The following is a 20,077-nucleotide window of genomic DNA, read 5'->3' as shown; positions in this document are numbered from 1 at the left end:
GATTCAACAGTCTTACACAATTCACAGTGCTCACCATAGCACCTACCCTCCCCAATGTCTATCACCCAGCCACCCCATCCCTCCACACCCCCACTCCAGCAACCCTCAGTTTGTTTCCTGAGATTAAGAATTCCTCATATCAGTGAGGTCATATGATACATGTCTTTTCTCTGATTAACTTTCCAGTTGAGGGAACAGGAGGGATAGTAGTAGGGATAGGATAGTAGTAGGAAGTACAAAAGCTGAAAGAAATAGGTTAAAACAAACAAAACTATTGGAAGGCAGTGGAGAGCAACCAATGCAGGCTGGGATTCAGGGTCTATGATACTTGAGAGAAGTGTTCTTTATCCCAGCTCTTTCTTCTGAGGGCACTTTCAAACTGTGTTGTTGGGGAAAGGAAATGGGTAGAATTAAACTGGCTGTGAATACAGTATACTGGTACTTTAGAGGCTAAATCCTGAGCGGGACAATCCAGTGAAGGAGCTCCAAAATATGCCTGTATACTCCCGTGAATCTTTGGCCAGCTGCTTAGGCTGTGTAGTTCACAGCAGTTCACCAAAAAATCCGATAAAACATGACATCTGTGAGGTTGAAAAGCTGAACAAAGATTTTAGCACCTGTGTTGTGCTAAGGAGACAGAGCTTAGAATTGAAGTTATTTCAGAGTAGAGGAGCCTTCATAAACAATCTGGACTTTCGGATGAGACTCTAGAAAAGTCACATCTTAAGAATTAAGGACCCTCCCAAAGGAATGAGCATTATGTTTTGAGAGTAAGGGAAAATCTGGAGAAGACAGCCGTAAGAAAGCCTGGAGCCATGCATCCATAGAATCATATATTATTACTACTAATTTTTACTTATATTACCATCAGTTAGTATTGCTTGTCTGAAATTAATATAAATGGAATCATTTGTATGTTTAATGTCCAGCTCCTTTCGCTCAAGATAATAACCACAGGATTCATCCATATTGTTGTATGTATATGTAGTTTCTTTTTATTGCTTTGTAGTATCCCATTATATGAGTATTCCAAAGTTTATTAATCTAATCTGTTGATGGAAATTAGGCTTGTTTCTAGTTTGGGGCCGTTAAGAAATACTCTTGTACACACTTGGGGGGACCTTATGTACTTATTTCTCTGGTATATATGACTAGAAATGGGATGACTATAGCAGATATTGGCAAGATATTTTCCAAATTGGTGGTAAATGTTTGCAGTTCCAGCAGTGAGTTTTGAGAGTTCTAGTTACTCCACATCCTTGCCGACACTGGTGTTGTCACTCTTTGGAATCTGACTCTTCAGGGAAGTTATGTAATGGTATCAAATTATGGTTTTAATTTATTTTCCCTTTGTAAGTTAAGATGTCAAACACATTTTTCTATTCTTACTGGCCATTTGGATTTTCTCTGATGAAGTCCCTGTTCAAGACTTTTGTCCATTTTCATTGTTTTTTTTTTAATTCATTTACAGGAATATTTTATATACTCTGATTAGGAGTCTTTTGTTGGATATGTAAATTGCAGTATCTTCTACCATTCTGTGAACTGTCTGCTCAATTAATGGTGTCCTTTTATTGATAAAAAACTCTAATTTTCATAAATTCAAAGGATTATTTATTTTTGAGTAGTTGTTTTGGGTACTGTTTAAGAAATCTTTTGCCTACATTAAAGTTATGATAATATTATTCTATTTTCTGCTAGAAGCTTTATTGTTTACCTATCACACGTAGGCCTGTGATCCATTTTAAGTAAACTTTTGCATATGGTATAAGCATGTAAGATAGGGATCTATGTTTAGTGTCAGTTAGCCTCACTCTGCACTGCCTCACTCAATTTTCTTGCTACTGGTAGGTGTGTAAGTTCGGCTCCCAATGGAGTTCTGGTAACACCAGGAGTAGAGGAAACAGAGTATTGACTAGTTCTGACTGACAGCACTTTGTACAGTCTCATTGCAGCTGGGGAGGAGTGGGGCCCAACTTGTAGCTGGACCCCCACTAACAGTAGCTTGGTGGAGTAATTGCAGCATTGCCTACTTCCAGGTGGGACGTGAGGGAATCACTGTCTGCTTCTGGCCTACGTGGGATGAAGATCAGGTCTCCACTCTGTTGATACCACCTTGATCAGGGAATTGGAATGCTGACAGCTTTGGCCAGGTAAGGGAAGGAAGATTAGCTCCTACCCACACCACTGGGGAGGAGAATTGGAAAGCAGCCCTGTGGAAACCTTGTAGGAGGTGGTGCAGTTTTTCTCCTGGTGTTTGACTGGTGGGTATTGCCAAAAAGAAATCTTGTAAAGCCACATATTTCTGGTCCTTTGGGTAAGTGGAATAGGCTTTTCTTGGATGGGTGTGTGTGCGTGTGTGAGCAAGCGCGCATGTGCATGCGCTTATTACAGGTTTTGGGTTGGAGATTTCTGCAGCACCCTGCTGAGATATATGGCAACCAATAAGGAAACCAGGGAACTCACTGCTAGTCCTCTAAAGTCCCAAGATGCCAAGGCAGTTGCCTTCTTTTTTTCACCTTTACGTGTCTTCCTGTGCTTGTTGGTTGTGCTATGTCCAGAGTTTTTAGTTCTGAGAGGCAGAGTCCAGGAGGCAACTTAAACACAAATCTGCCTTAGCCAGATGAGAAGTCTTTTTTATGGCTTTTCTGCTGGCCAAGACCTGTAGTAATTACCTAAAACAAATGAAGATAGTTGAGTTTCTTGTTTTTTTACTGGATCTGGAGAAATTGTCTAATACATTATCAGGATGCTCTTGTTATAGATGGTTTTGTCTGATTAAGGTAATTTCCTTATATTCCTACTTTGCTGAGAGTTTTTAGAATAAATAGGTGTTGAAATGTATTCAGTGATTTTTTTTTTTTTTTTTTGCTTCCTTGAAAGAACCATATGGCTTTTCTCCTTTATTTTGCTAAGGAGGTGAATTCTATTGATTGCTTTTCAAATCTTAAATCAAACTTGCCTTTTTGGAATAAAGCACAACTTGTAATGATGTGTTATCTTTTTTATATAGTGTTGGGTTTGATATTCTTATATTTCATTCTTTTGTTTTTATGGTTATAATATAAGAGAGGTTATCTTCTTAAACATATTCATTGGATTCTTAATTTTATATGTGGTATTTTTTTTTTCAGTTCAAAAAGTTCTATTTTCTTTCAAATTTAACTCCCTTCATATTGTTAATAATTCCCTTTCAAAATTCTCAACTTCTTACATTAAAATATGTGAGTTATATTGTCAGATCTAGGGCCCCTGTTATTTTGTTTGTTTTGTTTGTTGCTTATTTTAGTTTTCGTTCATACAGTCTTACCTCCCATAGGCTTGATCATTTTGATTGTATAACTGACATTACATTTGAAAATTTATAATTTATATATATATTTGAAATAGAAATAATTTGAGGATTAAAGTAATGTTGTAATCCCGCATGGAGGATTTATACTTACTTCTGCTGAGTGTCAGAGTACACCAGCAATCTGAGATTACTTTAACCAAGTCCCAGGAATTAAGGATATTTGAAGTTTTCTTTTTTTAACATCTCTGTGAGAACAATCTGTTTCTGTTTTGGATTCACTCTTTTGCTAGGTTGCAGCCCTTTAAGGTCCCACTCCATAGTATTAGAGATACCAATACTTCCATGTTTTTGGAACCTTGGACTTGAAAGATTTTTTTTCCCCTTCCCTGAGATATTATCAGAAGTGCTTCTTAGATTCTTATCATGTTCAATATTGCCAACAGAAAGTCTGTCCCAAGTGCTGGTTTACCTCTTTGGATTTCTATCTGTGATTGGGTATGGCACCAGTAAAATAAATATTCTTCATCTTATTAGTGTTCAAGGATATTTATATGTCTTTATATCTATCTATCTCTCTATCTAGATATATCTATCTGTTATCTATCTGATTGTTCTAGTTATCCTTGGTTGGAAGATTGATCCAAATTATTTGATCTATTAAATAGAAAATGTGATTTTCTTATTTAGGTTCAAGTGGTTAGTAATTCTTTGAATGCCAAGATTATGTTTTTTTTTCTTTTTTTACTTATCTTATTTTTTAAATGAACAAATATTACATCTGTAATAAATATTTATTTTAAAATATAAATTGTAAAATGTTAGAATGGCAGAGATCATGTTTGAAGTAGGTCATATGAAAAGTCATGGAAGAAACTATAACATGAAAGGCACAGAATTCATAGTAAACATAGGCAATATAAAAAACAGGCCATATTCACCCGTTCCTTGTACACTGCAATGTCCTGGTCTTAGCAGTACTCAATTTAACCCAAGCAATAAAATTTTCAGTGTATCATTGGTGAACTGTGATATACCAAAAGACAGTAGAAAAATCTTGAGCTTCCAGTTGCGATGAGAAAGAATTGGGGATGGTGAATGCTTAACTGGGACAATATGTGATTTAGAAGAGATATGACAACTATCTTCAAATATTTGAAAATGTATTATGCTGAAGAGAGAGGGAATTTAGTGCATGTGGCTTAAAATGTTAAAAATAGGGAATTAAATGAAAATAGGAAGGGCTATTTTCCAAATAACAAAAAAATTTACCCATGCTACATATTATAGAGAGCCTTGCAAAACATAATGTTATTGGCTATTAGAAGTGTTAAATGAAAGGATGGGTGGATACTTCTCAAGCTTCCCTTAAATGGGAGGATCCATCACAAACCTAGAATACTTGGAAAATTTTTGGTTCTAGATAGTTCTGGCAGCAGCATATAGGCTATATTGTAGATATAGTATATATTGTAGCAACATGTAGGATATATATAGAGGTAAGAATTTAAGATAAAAGAAACTAAGTAATTTAAACACTAAATTATGTGGTACCTGGGCATGACTGTTGACAGTGGGTATGGCAAGGATATGGAAAACAAAAGGATTCTCTGCAAAAGAGTTAAATGATTTGGTGGTTTACCAGATATAGAAGATGAAGTAGGAGAGAGTAATCAAAAATACCTTTTTAATATTCCTCAATACTAGGAAAAATGTAGGATTAAGTGGGATGATATATGTGGAAACTCATGTAGATTATAAAAGATTTAAAAATATTTGTTATTTACATAAGTTTTTGTATAAATTATCACTTTCTGATTTCTAAAAGTACTTCTTTTCCTGAGAAGCAGTCATTTGCTCTATAAAATTTTCTACCTCTATAATCTGTCCTGCTGAAAAATTGCAGCAAACCGTGTGTGAATAATAGAAATTTATCATTATTTCTGCCTAATTCAATTTTAAGCACTTCCAATTTTAGGGAAGTTCGGGCTCATTATCCATCCTGGAAAGGTAGATTATTGCTGATACAATAGTATTACTATAGTATGGAGTTTTAAAAAATGGTATAATACTTCCCATTTCTGGTAAGATAGTTATTTTTTATTATCCTTCTATTATTTACATAACTCTATACAAGAATCTTGAATTATACCAGGAAACCCAGACATAAAATTCACAATTTATGTGGTTTTCTTTTTGTTATTGTGGTAGGCAGAATAGTAGCTACCCAAAGATATCCACATCTTAATCCTCAGAACCTGTGAATATTTACCTTATATGGCAAAAGGGAATCTGCACATGTGATTAAGTTAGGGCCTGGCTATGGGGAGATTATCTTGGATTATCCAGGCTCGGTCTCTGGTTGTGTGAGTCTTTAAAAGCAGAGAACCTTTCTAGGCTGGAGTCAGAGATACAATTATTGAAGAAAGGTTTTGAAGATGGAGGAATGGGGCATGAGTCAAAAAATATGCGTGGTCTCTAAAAGCTGGAATTGGTAAGGGAAGGGATTCTCCTCTGGAGCTTCCGGAATGGAACACAGCACGCCAATATCTGGCTATTAACCCAGTGAGACCTGTGTCAGATTTCTGACCTAAAGAACTATAAAATAATGTTTGCATTGTTTTGAACTTCTAAGTTGGTGGCCATAGCAGCCATACAAAACTAATACAATCATCCTCTCATGTTTACTATAACCATGGATTACTTATTTTATTAGTTTGATGTGTGGGCAGAAAAAAACACTGGGTCTAGTTACCAGTGACTTAGAGTTGTATTCTTTTTCATGTAATTAGAAATGTAGAGTTGGTCAACCCAAGGCAGGTGCTACTGCTTAAGGCTGTCATCCAGACTCAGATTCATCTTAGCTTCTTGTTGTCATTCATAGCAGGTGTTTTTCATTCTTCTTGTTGCAGGGTGGCTGCTGCTTCTCTGGATATCTCACTCTTATTTCAAATAGGAAGAAGAGAAAGATATAAGTGAGGAGATAGCAAAATGGTGTCATATAGTATTGCTGCTACAAGTTCATATGGCCACTCTAGTCGCAAGGAAGCTTAGAATTTGAAATTCTTAGCTCAGTACGTTGCTACCCTGAACAAATTTGCGATTCTGTTAAGAACAGGGGAAGGGGGTTAGAACTTAGTATTGTCTTTTATGTCCATGGGTACACATTAATTGATTAGTTAATTAATTAATTAACTTTTATTGGAGTATAATTGACATACAGTATCCCTGTTTGTTTAGGTGTACATCCTAGTGGTTCGATATTTATATGCGTTACAGAATGATCCCAGTCGTAAGTCTAGTTGCCATCTGTCACCTCCAAAGCCATTACAGTATTATTGACTGTAGTCCCTAGGCTGCATTTTATAGCCCCATGACTTACTTATTTTATAACTGGAAGTTTGTCCTCTTAATCTCCTTTACCCAGTTACCCTGTCTCCCTACACCTCCCCCGTCTGGTGACCAACAGTTTGTTTCCTGTATTCATGAGTCTGTTCTTGTTTTGTTTGTCTGTTTTAGATCATGGATACGTATTTTAGGAAGTGCTGAGCTACTGCTGGAATCAAAAGGGCATTTCTATACTGGAAAAAGTAATGATGACTAAATTGTATAAAGGGTTAGAGCACAGTGTTCATGACTTGTAGACATGAATGATAGAGATTAAAATAATTGGCAAAGGGATCTGTGATTAAGAAGATTTCTTCATCAGCCTATTCCTCTCCTCTGGTTGACCTTTATTTTTTCCTTCCATGTATTCTTTTTTTTTTTTTATAAAGATTTTTATTTATTTATTTTTTAGAGAGCGAGCGAGAGAGAAACAGCATGAGAGGGGAGAGGGTCAGAGGGAGAAGCAGGCTCCCCGCTGAGCCGGGAGCCCGATGTGGGACTCGATCCCAGGACCCTGGGATCATGACCTGAGCCGAAGGCATACGCTTAACCATCTGAGCCACCCAGGCGCCCTTTTTTTTTTTTTTAGGATTTTATTTATTTATTTGAGAGAGAGAGCGCATGAGCAGGGGGAGAGGCAGATGGAGAGGGAGAGGCAGACTTCCCTGCTGAGCAGGGAGCCCAATTCGGGACTCCATCCCAGGACCCTGAGATCATGACCCGAGCCGAGGGCAGACACTTAACCAACTGAGCCACCCAGGCTCCCCAACCTTCCATGTATTCTTTCAGGCCTTTCATCGTAGAAATATTCCAGAGTTTAAGTTCAGGACTTCTCTTTCTGTTCTTCTTAGAAGTTATCTATGAAACTCTTCTGATAATTTTGAATATCTATAGTTAATGTTTAGTATATTGCCAGGAGTTAAACTGGCCACAGCTAATCTAAATTCCCTGGGCTGCTTTTCAAAGCCCTTTGCCAAGTTAAGGAAATATCCTTTCACCCTTTCCCCCCATTCTCTAAATAAGAGGTCAGCAAATCTAGGCTTGCAGGCCAAATCCAGCCCATCACCTAGTTTTCTTAATAAAGTTATATTGGGACACTTACTTACATTTTGCCTACTGTGGCTTTTGTGCTACATTGGCAGATTTGAGTAGTTGGAGTAGAGACCTACATCCTGCAGAGCTGAAAATATATACTATCTGGTGCAACAGAAAACAGTTGCCAATGTCTGCCTTAAATTAATCATCATTATTTTATGTTATGGAGTTCTTTTGGGTAGAGGATATATTATAAGTACAGACTGAATCAATCCAATCACTATAAAATGCTTTTTTCTTGTCCTGGGAGTTTATCTCCCATCTCCTTGTGACACTTCAGCCAGGAGCACTGCATCATTTGAGTTTTGTAGAAACATTTTGGTACTTTAATTTCTCCCTTTTAACCAGCATTAATAGATCAACAGATGAATACCCAGAACTATTAACCTTAAATATCAACTATAAGAAAGGGTAAAAGCAATCTGAGGCAAAGGAGTAGAGGGTGTTACCAGGTGGTTCTGGTTAATAGAAACAAAAATCCAGGCAAGTATCTCGCCTAATCCTGGGATTGCTATAACTCCAGAATTCGTAGTAAATTGTTGAGTCCAGAGTATTCTCCCAATCAAATTAAAGTCATCCTAACAAGATGAAGCATGAAGTTATACATGCCAAAGAACAGAGTGTATGAAGTACTTAGCAGGGGCAAAGAGGTCATTTCTTAGATGCAGTTGAGCTGAATTATGAAGGATGAATGGAATTCATACCAGGGAGACAAAATAAGGAAAGACATGTCAAGGTAAGGGGAAGAAAACATTTAGTACATATTGTGTTGGGCACCTAAATGAATGTTATTCTGTTGTATTCATTTGCTAAGGCTGCCCTACCAAAGTACCACAGACTAGATGACTTAGACAATAGAAATTTATTTTCTCACAATTCTGGAGATCAAGATGTTGGCAGGGTTAGTTTCTTCTGAAGACAGTCTTATAGATACCAGTCTTTTCACTGTGTCCTCACATGGTCTTCCCACCATATGAACCTGTCCTAATTTCCTTTTCTGATAAGTTCAACAGTAATATTGAAGTAGAGCTCACCCTAAAAACTTCATTTTGACTTAATTACCTCTTTAAAGTAGAGAATACAGTCATATTCTGAGGTATTGGGGATTAGAACTTAAACATACGAATTTTGGGGTGACACATTTAGCCCATAACATAAGTATTCATAGATTCAGAATATGTTGATTCAACTATAGGGTAAAAATGATACACTGGGGGAATGGTGAGATGTGTGACCGTAAAAGTAGCCAAAACCCAGTTTGAATAATTTCATATTAAGAAGCTTGAACTTACTTGCAAATAATGAAGAATCGAAGACTAATTTTAAACAGGGCAATATTATGATCAGAATTGCATTTTAGAAAAATAAGTTTTACAGTACTAGAGAAAGTTGTAAAGTGGGCAACATTAGAAGCAGAAAGACTTGGAGTTTAGGTTTTCCAATAAGCCGTGCCATTGAAAATGGAGATCTGAGCAAAAACAATGTAGCATTACATAGAAGGGAGGGGACAGTTGTCTGGGATACTGTTAACTTTCCTGACCCCTTGAAAATGGAGTGGAGAAATCAGAATAAGCCTGGGTTGTGGGGTTGACCGCAGCTCTTAGTGGAGATAGGAAGGGGAGATGATTTAAATTTGGGAATGTTTTACATTGAGGTACTTGTGATTAATTTTATGTGTCAAATATACTAGGCTACAGAATGCCCATATATTTGTTAATATATAATGTTAAACATTATTCTGTGTGTTGGCAAGGGTGTTTCTGGATGATGTTAGTCTTTTAATTTGTAGACTGAGTAAAGCAAATTGCCTTCCCCAATGTGGGCAGGCTTCATCCAGTCCTCTGAAGGCCTGAATAGAACAAAATGCTGAGTAAGAGAGAATTCACTATCTGCCTGATGGTCTTCGAGGTGGAACAATGGTCTTCCGCCATCAGGCTCATACTAGAATTTAGACCATAAGCTTTCCTGCTCTCAGTTGCAGTTATGATCAGAATTGCCAACTCCTTATAATAAATCTCTCCTCCCCTGCTTTAGTCTTTATTTTTAATGGGGTATGAAAAGATTGTAAAGCATTTTCTTCCTTAACTGTGAATGTGGTCTTAAATTTTATAAAGTGTAAATTGATCCTAGGCCAAAATTGAATTTTTTTCATTACATTAATACACACTTTTTAGATCATTTTATCTTGTATATCAAATCAAAGCCTATGGGTAGACTCTTATCCATGAATTATTGACAGCAGAGCCAATAGTGGGTCCCTTGAGGCTCTTACAGTCTATTTTGTAAAAGTCTAAGTGGGGTTTTTTAATGTGTGATTCAACAGTGTTTTGCTATGCCAAAGAAGTTCAGAGTTGGATTCTACTTAGGAACAACATAAAAGTTTATATAGGCCATAATTATTGAGAGAATAGGGGCGCCTGGGTGGCTCAGTCGGTTAAGCGGCTGCCTTCGGCCCAGGTCACTATCCTAGGGTCCTGGGATCGAGTCCCACATCGGACTCCTTGCTCAGCAGGGAACCTGCTTCTCCCTCTCTCTCCCTCTGCTTGTGCTCTCTCTGTCAAATAAATAAAATCTTTTAAAAAAAAATTATTGAGAGAATGATAGTCTTATCATTTAGTGATATCTGAGTTAGTACTATTTTGAAGAAATAAACTTTTATTTATTTCTGTTCTCACAAAGCAGGTTTTCTACTTTGATTTTGAAACAATAGTAAACTGTTAGAATTTTGATGTAATTTCTATAGTAGTGAAGGCATCAATATCTTTAATACATAGAGTAAGGAATAGGCCAAAGTAGTGGTAGGTTTTTAGGAGGGTAATGGTTTTGTAATTGAACTTTTACTTCTTATTTTTACAGCTATAAAAATGATCCTTCTCTCCTGTATTGCCCACTTTCATATTGTCACCCTTCACTTACTATACTGATGTCCTTCCTTTGTCCTTTGCACTCTACCACACACAGGAACAAATCCCTGATAATTAACAAAACAACATGGTTTTTAAAAGGCTGACCAATAATAGCCAGGCTACATATGAGTAAGTACATCATGCAGGATTTCTTTGTATAATAGAACTTATAATTTCTTAATGCTGCTGTGTTAGAGATTATACATGAAAATCATTTTGTAAGCAGAAGTAGAGAATAATACATCAGAAGAGTTAAAAGCACCTGATTCAGTGTCAGACAGACCTGTCTCTGAGCCCCGTCTGGGCCATATATTAGCCATTTGGCCTTGGGCAAGTTGCTTTTAACTGCTTAAGCTATAATATTTTAGTTTATAAAACATAATAAGGAAGTACCCAACTGCTACATTTGTTATGATAATTAAATTTCATAATGCAGATACAGTGCTAGCATATATTAAACATTCAATAAAAGTCAGCCATTCTTATATAGATTGGCACCAAGTACTTTCTCTCCAAGTCACTGATACAAATCCCTTCTTTGTAATGCTGTCTTTAAAATAATTGGTACCTATATGAATGTTAACAAAAATGAAAAAATCAAGCTCTTACCAGGGAACATCCTGACATTTTACTGAATAGATGAACACCACTTGTTATTATTTATTTACTTCATGTTTTTACTAATTGTTTGCAAATATTCTTGCGTCAGATAGTTAAGAAAGAACCTAAATTGATGGGAGCCACCTATGATAATATTTTGTCCTATTTTATTGCAGTTTTAGTAGTAAACCCCTTTTAAAAGTAGACTTATTTTCAGTCTACCTCAATATTATAATAAATTCCGAACTAATGGAGTCCAAGTAGAAATTTTTACCCTATTCTATTTCATGGGTTATTATTGGCACCACCTATTTGGAATGTCAGTTCTGCTTAGTAGTTCTGCTCTTTGATAGCAAAATATGCTTTTCGAAGATGAGACCTATAAAGCTTTTTTATTTTCATTTCCATTTTCCAGGACAACCCAAGCTTTGTCTAGGCTAGAAAAAGCTTAAAAGAATCTAATTCATCCACTGCATCCTTTATAATATAAACCAAATTAATTCCAAGGAAAAGAGTGCCTCTCTCCATTAACTGTGAAGCTACTGGAGTGTTAATAATCTAGTCCTTGTACACTCACCTGCCTCCATTGAGTATTAATTCCATTCTCAGGCTGTATAATATGCTTTCTACACCCAGGGCAGAAGTAAGCTTGGCAAGGGGTCCGAAGGAACCTCTTCAATGTGGCAGTTAAGAAAGAGCCTCAGATGAATATGGGAACCTGTTATTTCTTGGAATCAAGAAATCCATTGCTGCAAAGGGTTTTCCTATGCATCCCCTTTTCTTGACTCTACTCAAAGAAACCGTTGCTGTCCTTAATAAAGTAATTGAAAGTTCCTAGAGAAAAAACTATTTAGCAGACTCCAGCTCAGAGACTGTATTGCTCCATTTCAAAGTTCCCACAGAAGGCTGGAGTGCCTAGTGAGTATCTAGTGGGAAGACAGATAGGATCCATGACCTCTGAGAAATTAATCCTGACTTACCCTCACCAGAGCTGCTCCTACAAGTGTGCTCCTAGCTGTACAACCCTGTGCCGTGCTGATATCTGTCTCTGTGCTGGCAACTTTCAGGTCCTTCTGAGTTAGGGAATATGGGAGTACTGTATGTCCACTGAATTACCCCAAAATCGATTTGCACCAGAGCCAAAAATTTTTAGGTGGCAAAATACTTCATGTGAGTTCAGAATGTAGGGCTTTTTTTTTTTTTTTTTTAAACCACTTTGTTGAGGCATGAGTGACCCACAAAAAGCCTATTTAATGTATGTGACTTGATGAGTTTGGGCATAATCATACATACATGAACCTGTCACCACAATCTGTGCCACAAACATATCCATCACCTGGAAAGGTTTCTTCCCACCATCTTTATAAGAGCACTTAGCAGAGTTTTAAGTATATCATAAAGTATTAATTATAGGCACCATGCTGTGAATAGATCTCTAGGATTTATCCATCGTGTAACTGCAATTTTGTACCCTTTGAGCTTCTCTGCTCTCTAATTTAAATTATTTTGGAATCTCAACTTCTATTCAATATAATAATAATTAACTGAGAACACATCAAGAACAGAGATCTGTGCCAAGTACTCTGAAGTATACTCTGAGTTGAAAAGGGCAAGCTTTTGATTTCCCTTCTACGAACTCAAAAAACCATGAGCAACCAATAGAGAAGTAAAAAAGTCCATGTAACTACACACAAACAACTTTTCTATTGTCAACTAGCCCCATAATGAAGCTTTAATAAATATCTAATGATGAGCACTTCCTTCCTTACGACATAGTTGCAGATACATGGCCTCACATCTGTGTTATGCTTAACATTGTCTACTCGTTAATGACTGATGTAAAATCTAATTTTTTGTGTCCACAAGGCCTTGTAGTTAACTGAAGACCACTTCAGTATCTCTACAGATTATGAGACACAGAGCTACTTCCTGTCTAGTAAAATCAACTATAAACTATTGCTTGGACATCCGGCTACTTTCCTTCAATTTGTTAGGTGACATACTGGCCTCGATAGCATGATGGCATTAGATGCTTAAAACATTATTTCCTAAAAACAACTTCGATTTGCAATTAAGCACTTGTTGAGGTATAGCGTGATAGCTAAAATGTAAGCAAAGAGAATGGTCCTGATGAATTAGAAATGTTGCTAAAGTTACACACTTCGCTGGAATAATAGTGTTCTTTGTTTGGATAAATGGGAGATAGAGGGAGGATTCTTTAGGACATTTGTTAGAGCTCATCCCATGAATCAACTAAGTACATACAAACCAAAAGTTTGCTTTCACCATTTATATTTCAAAACTGAAAATTGAACACTGAGAATTGAAATTAATGTATTTCTAATAGTTTCTGAGGAAATTCATATGGAAAATAAAATACACAGTTGAGGGTAAAACATGAGGTGAGTGTTGTTAGATTCAGCATGGAGAAAGGTCTGTGTCACCTAGGATTCCCCCTATTGCTGTCGCTTTCTCCACTGGGGTCTTTATCACCACCCTAAGAGTTAACTGAATTGTAGTTTTGCCACCCTCTGCTTAGAATTAAATATTTGTGATTGAACAATTAAATATGGGATTATCTGGCAAAGGATTCTATTATGCAACCACTTCCAGAAGTAATATGAAAGGGATTTCTTAAGAATAAAAAATCATTCACAATGTATTGTGGGACTGTTATAATGGTGAAATGACAAACCCTTCATTTGAATTATTAGACAATTTGTATTCCTTCCCCTCCAATATGTTCCACATTCCTTATACTTGAACTATGCAGTGGAGCCTCATAGTTAGAATCTCTGGAGTCAAGACAGTCAAGATAGTCTCACTTTGGCCACATTCTATCTGTTTTGCCCTGGGCATGTTATCCAATGACTGTATCCCTCAGTTTCCTTGTTGGTGTACAGAGTGAGTAGTTATTACATCTACCTCATATAACTACTGAGAAAGATTTAATGTGATAATGAATATGAACCTCTTTTCACAGTTCTTGACATAGAAAACACTCAATATGTGTGTGTATACACACACACACACACACACACACAATATCTAGACTTGACTTGTTCACTTCCTTTGCAGATCAGCTCTTTCTCCTGATACCCTCATGTTGGTGAATTAAGATCAATATCCTTCTAAGTGCTAAGACTCAAAACCTTAAGCATCATCAATTTTTAAATTTGTATTGAGACAGCTTATCTCTTTTTAGCACATATTATCAGTTGTTGAATTCTAGCAGTTCTTTGCTCCATCATAATGTCTTTTTCTTTTAAAGATTTTACTTATGTATTTATTTGAGAGAGAAAGCAGACACACAGGAGTGGGGCCGGGGGGTGGGGGCGAGCAGAGGAAAGGGAGAAGAAGGGAGCCTGATGCAGGGCTTGATCCCAGGACCTTGGGATCATGACCTAAGCCGAAAGCAGATGCTTAATCAACTGAGCCACCAAGGCACCACTCACCGTAATGTCTTTTGAAAATCTCCCTTTTATTCCATCTATTCTCACAATCATGCATGACTTCTCATCTAGGTTATTGTGATGTTATCCTCACAAAGGAGGCTCCTACCTCTCTTCACTCTAATCCTTCCTGCATAGAACTTCCAGATTAATCTTTCTAAAGTTTTATTTTGACAGTGATGAATGTTTGTAATAATAAACTGAGTATGATTATTATTCATTTAACAAATATTGATTGATTGATTAAATGTTATAATCCAGGAAATGTTCCTAATCACTAGGAATATAGCAGTAAATAACAGATAAGTCTCTGCCCTCAGGAACCTAAATTCTGGTGAGCATACTAGTTCTAAAATAATAATTTTAAAAATAACAAAACTTAATATAGTTTACAGAATAGTAAACTCCAGTGAATGCTTATCATTAGTAATCATTTGTTATATGCCTAAGAATTTCTAATCATAATGACAGATATTTCATATAGATACCTGTAAATTTTAGACACTTAAAAATTAGGTATGATTTGCATTATACAAATGAGATAAGTGAGGCTCAAATAGATTAAGTAACTTGGGGCGCCTGGGTGGCTCAGTCGTTAAGCGTCTGCCTTCGGCTCAGGTCATGATCCCAGGACCCTGGGATCGAGCCCCACATCGGGCTCCCTGCTCCGCGGGGAAGCCTGCTTCTCCCTCTCCCACTCCCCCTGCTTGTGTTCCCTCTCTCACTGTGTCTCTCTCTCTGCCAAATAAATAAATAAAATCTTTAAAAAAAAAAATAGATTAAGTAACTTGCTTAGCATCATGCAATTAGTGGGAATCAGATCCATTATGTAATTCTTAAGTCCATCCGATAATAAAACCAAGCAATTTTTATTATAATGTGTGGCCTCTCTTTTATAGCTTAGTAAATGGCTAATTTGTTTAATATTAACCAAGACACCATCAGCCTCCACTCAACTCTTTTTTCTAACTTTATAGTTCTCATATTCTTCCTTTAAGCCATATAGGGTCACTCACTCTTCCAAAAACCATATTGCACTTTCTCCCCTCTATGCAATGTCACCTTGAGTTTCCTAGACCTAACATTCTCCCCCTTTCTTTCCCCCTCACCCTTCCACGTCTCTCTCTCTCTCCCTCCCTCCCTCTCTTCTCTACCTTTCTCTCCAGTATCTAAGATCCAAGAAACTCTCTAGATCCTCTCATTATAACTGAACTGTCCCTAACATATAGACAATAGACACCATTGACTCTTTTGTGCTTTCATATACTAACTTTAAGCTACCTTTTATTACAGAATTTGAATAAATCTTTGATTCTGTTCAATCAACTAGATTGATTCTTTGATCTTTGCATCACTGTGTAGATAAAATATTTTTAAGAATGCTCTTCATAGTGTATGAGTCCAATATATCAAACGAAAGTTGGCGGGAAGAAACAAATGATCCCTTAATTTATACTAGGAAGTGGCTGCCAACCACTAAATATTTAGATGGGCTTAGTTGGTGAAAGCTTTAAAATCTATAAAGAATTAATAACAATTATGGCTAAATTATAGTTGGTAAATGCAAAAACACATCAGTTTGATTGACTTAGAGGAAGAGTGATGAAAAAAGTGACTTTATGGATAGTTAAATGACATGTCAGATATTGGCTTGAGTTCAGCTTTTTCCTTTTTTCAGTAGCTTCTTGTCCAGAGTCCAGTTATTATGGGATTTTCAATGGCTTCCTTAATAAAGACTACTAGTACTTTAGGATTTATGTTTGGATATTCCTTTGAGATAATTCTGAAGACACAGGGAATATTTAAATTTAAAGGACAATAAAATGCACTTGGCTTTTCATAACCTTGCTCGATGGATTGGAATGTTTTAAAATAATGGGAATTTTTAAAGAGCAATTTTTTTCTAATACAGTAAGGCAGGAAAGCCTTACTTCAGAAACATCAGCTTTACAAAAGATGTCTTGAGGGAGGCCCAGATGTATTATCTAGAGGCCTTTCACCTCTTCCTTCAGCCCTGGTGCCTGTCATAGCACCATCAATCCATTTCCAGCATTTTACTTAGCTATGAACTTCTTAGAGTGACAAGAGAGTGATTCATAATATATAGTAAGGCTTCCAGGAAGCTTTTTTACTTTAAGCTACAGGGCAAGTGAATCAGCCTTTTGCTTTCTCGCAGGAACTACTTATCTTCAATCTTTCAATTAAAGGTCAAAAAATGAAAGAAGACACTCTGGTTGTCTATTACCGTGTTTTGTTCCCATTGTTAGTGAATCTGTTCTTTACATAGTTGTCTCTCAACCTGTTCAAGATTTATGCTTTTCTCCCCCTGTTTCTGATTAAAGGTGTGAGAAATTTTCTCAGGAGTTTTGAAAATCTTCATGCATTAACAACAACAACAACAATAACAACAACAAAAGATGGAGAATTATAATCACTTTCAAAAAGGGAAAAAAAAAAAGTGCCTCCCACACTAAGAGTAATGTTTAAAGCCTTCACCAAAGGAGGTTAAAGGCAAAAATTTATGAGTCAAACTAAAATATCTTTTTAGGAAGTTAAAATCATGCTTTTTGGTATCTTACTCTGTGTCTACATAACTGATGAGGAAGCTAAGTAAGCTTATGCAATTAAAAAAATAGTTAACAATTATTAGATGCTTACAATGTACCAGTCTTGACATGAATTGATGTATTTAATCCTCATGACAACCCTATGAGATAGCCCTCTTAGTTCTTATACCCTACAGGGGAGGACTCTGAAGCATAATAAATTGCCCAAGGTGAAAGAGCCAGGAAAGGACCAGGCAGAGACTTTATTTTCATGAGCTGTGATTTCCAACCCATGCTCTTAACCACTTTGCATCACCATTCTATAACGTCAGAAACAAATATGGAAAATTCAGACTCCTAGCATTTAGAATGGATTTGGAGTCTGAAATGTTTTAGTGACTCCTCAACTCTTCGTTTTCTCTGTACATACTGAAGTAAGACACTTCCATGAACACATTATTCTTAGTTCTTGAAAAAACAGTGAGGGACTATCAAATACATCCCTTAATCCAAAATCAATTTATACTTATTGATTATCTCTTGACCTATTTGGATGTTCAACAAATACTGTTGGATGGATGGATGAAACTACAATTTATTTAACTAAATTCTCTTATTCTACTTCATTTGTAAGTCACTGTGTTAGATGCTTCTAAATACATTATCTTACCTAAACCTCAAAATGCTTCTAAGAAGTATTGTATCTACCTTGGTCTGAAGATGAGGAAATCACCAATGTTTAAGAGAATGAATATAACTTTCTCTAGGTCAACAGATTAAGAGGGATAGAACCGGTGTTTGGAATTCTGATAATCTCTGAGGGCCAGAAAGTTTACCAGTCATACAGGGGTGTAAATCACTTTTCAGTTAAAAAAAAAAAAAATCTCCTTTGCTGAAATATAATTCCCTCATGTTTGGTGTAAAGTGACAGGAGAATTGTTTAAGGGCCAACCTTCCAAATGATAAAGCAAAGCTTCTAGCAAAAATTCATTAATAGACTATATTAAAACACTTGTGGCTGATTTAAAACCATCCAGGAATCATAGTAATAACATGTTAACAGTATTTCAAGTACTTATGTTTCTAGGGACTTTTAACTTCCCAGAATCCTGAACCCTAGCTGTTAACAATTAAAAGTCTGAAGAATGCTGTGTTGTACAAATCCTTCTATATCTCAATTTATTATATGTATAATTAAAAGTTATTATAACTGCTTTCTGAAAATCATAAGGAATTGCAGAATTCCTAATTAAAGCAAAGATGATTTTTAAAAAGAAAAAAAAATCTAGAACTCAGTGGAGAAAATCATAGGGTCTGAATTTCTATAGCTCTATTTTCAGAGATTATGCTACATATCATGAGGAATCCAGTAAAATGAAATGGACCAAAATCTCTCAACATAATTCCTCCATGTGTTACTGGAGAGATCAATGAAGAGAGAGATCAATGAAGTCCCAAAGCAAGCCCTATTGATGAATCCTACTGACATTATTATGGCTACTATATTAATATTGCTGGGTACTTAGCTCAAATTCCTCTCCAACTGATACTTTAGCCACAAGCTGCAATAATACATCAGTATATTTGTTGATTTATAAGGCACAAGCCACTTTTTGGTTGTTCAAATACTGAGAATCAAACTTAATGAATTTGCAGAAGTAACCCTATGATATTTCTGGTTCATGTATACCTGTGTAAAATGACATTTACATGAATAAACTTGTAATCTAATCAATAGTTCTGTGGTCAAAATATCAATAGAAGAAGGTGAATCAGACAGAGGGAAACCTTTAAATTTCTCAACTTGTCTTCAACCTTACTCAAATTTTGGAATTGGAAACTTTATTTGGTACATCTGCTAACCAGAAAACTGGATATGTCAAGTAGTCAGAGTTTGACAGCACCATCCATTAGGGTTTTCTTTTTTCTTTTATTTTTTTAAATTGTATTTTATTGTTGTAAGAATACTTAACATGAAATCTACCCTCTAAACAATTTTTTAGTACAATATAGCATTGTTGACTATAGGTACAATGTTGAACAACTGATCTCTAGTGCTTATTCATTTTACTTAACTGAATTTTGATGCATGCCGTCTAGTAAGTCCCCATATCCTCTTCCCCCCAGCCCTTGGAAACAACCATTCCCCTCTTTACTTCTATGAATTTGGCTATTTTAGATTCCTCATATAAGTAGAATCATGCAGCATTTGTCTTTCTATGATTACCTTATTTCACTTAATGTCCTCAAGTTTCATCTGTGTGTGGTGTATTTCAGAATTTCCTTTTTTTCTAAGGCTGACTAGTATTCCATTGTAGGTATATACCACATTTTCTTTTTTTTGTTGTTATTAATTTATTATTTTATTTTATTATTTTTTAAAATTTTTTAAATTTTATAATGTTATGTCAGTCACCATGCAATACATCATTAGTTTTTGATGTGGTGATCCACGATCCATTGTTTTCGTATAACACCCAGTGCTCCATGCAGTACGTGCTCTCCTTAATACCCATCACTGGGCTAACCCAACCCCCTTCCCCCTCCCCTCTAAAACCCTGTTTGTTTCTCAGAGCCCATAGTCTCTCATGGTTCATCTCTCCCTCCGATTTCCTCCCCCTTCATTTTTCCCTTCCTTCTCCTAATGTCCTCCATGCTATTCCTTATGTTCCACAAATAAGTGAAACCATATGATAATTGACTTTCTCTGCTTGACTTATTTCTTTTTTTTTTAAAGATTTTATTTATTTGAGAGAGAGAATGAGAGAGAGCACATGAGAGGGGGGAGGGTCAGAGGGA

This window comes from Leptonychotes weddellii, chromosome 9 (genome assembly GCF_054177405.1).
Source record: "Leptonychotes weddellii isolate Sample4059 chromosome 9, ASM5417740v2, whole genome shotgun sequence".
Taxonomy (NCBI): domain Eukaryota; kingdom Metazoa; phylum Chordata; class Mammalia; order Carnivora; family Phocidae; genus Leptonychotes; species Leptonychotes weddellii.
This window is presented reverse-complemented; position numbering follows the sequence as displayed.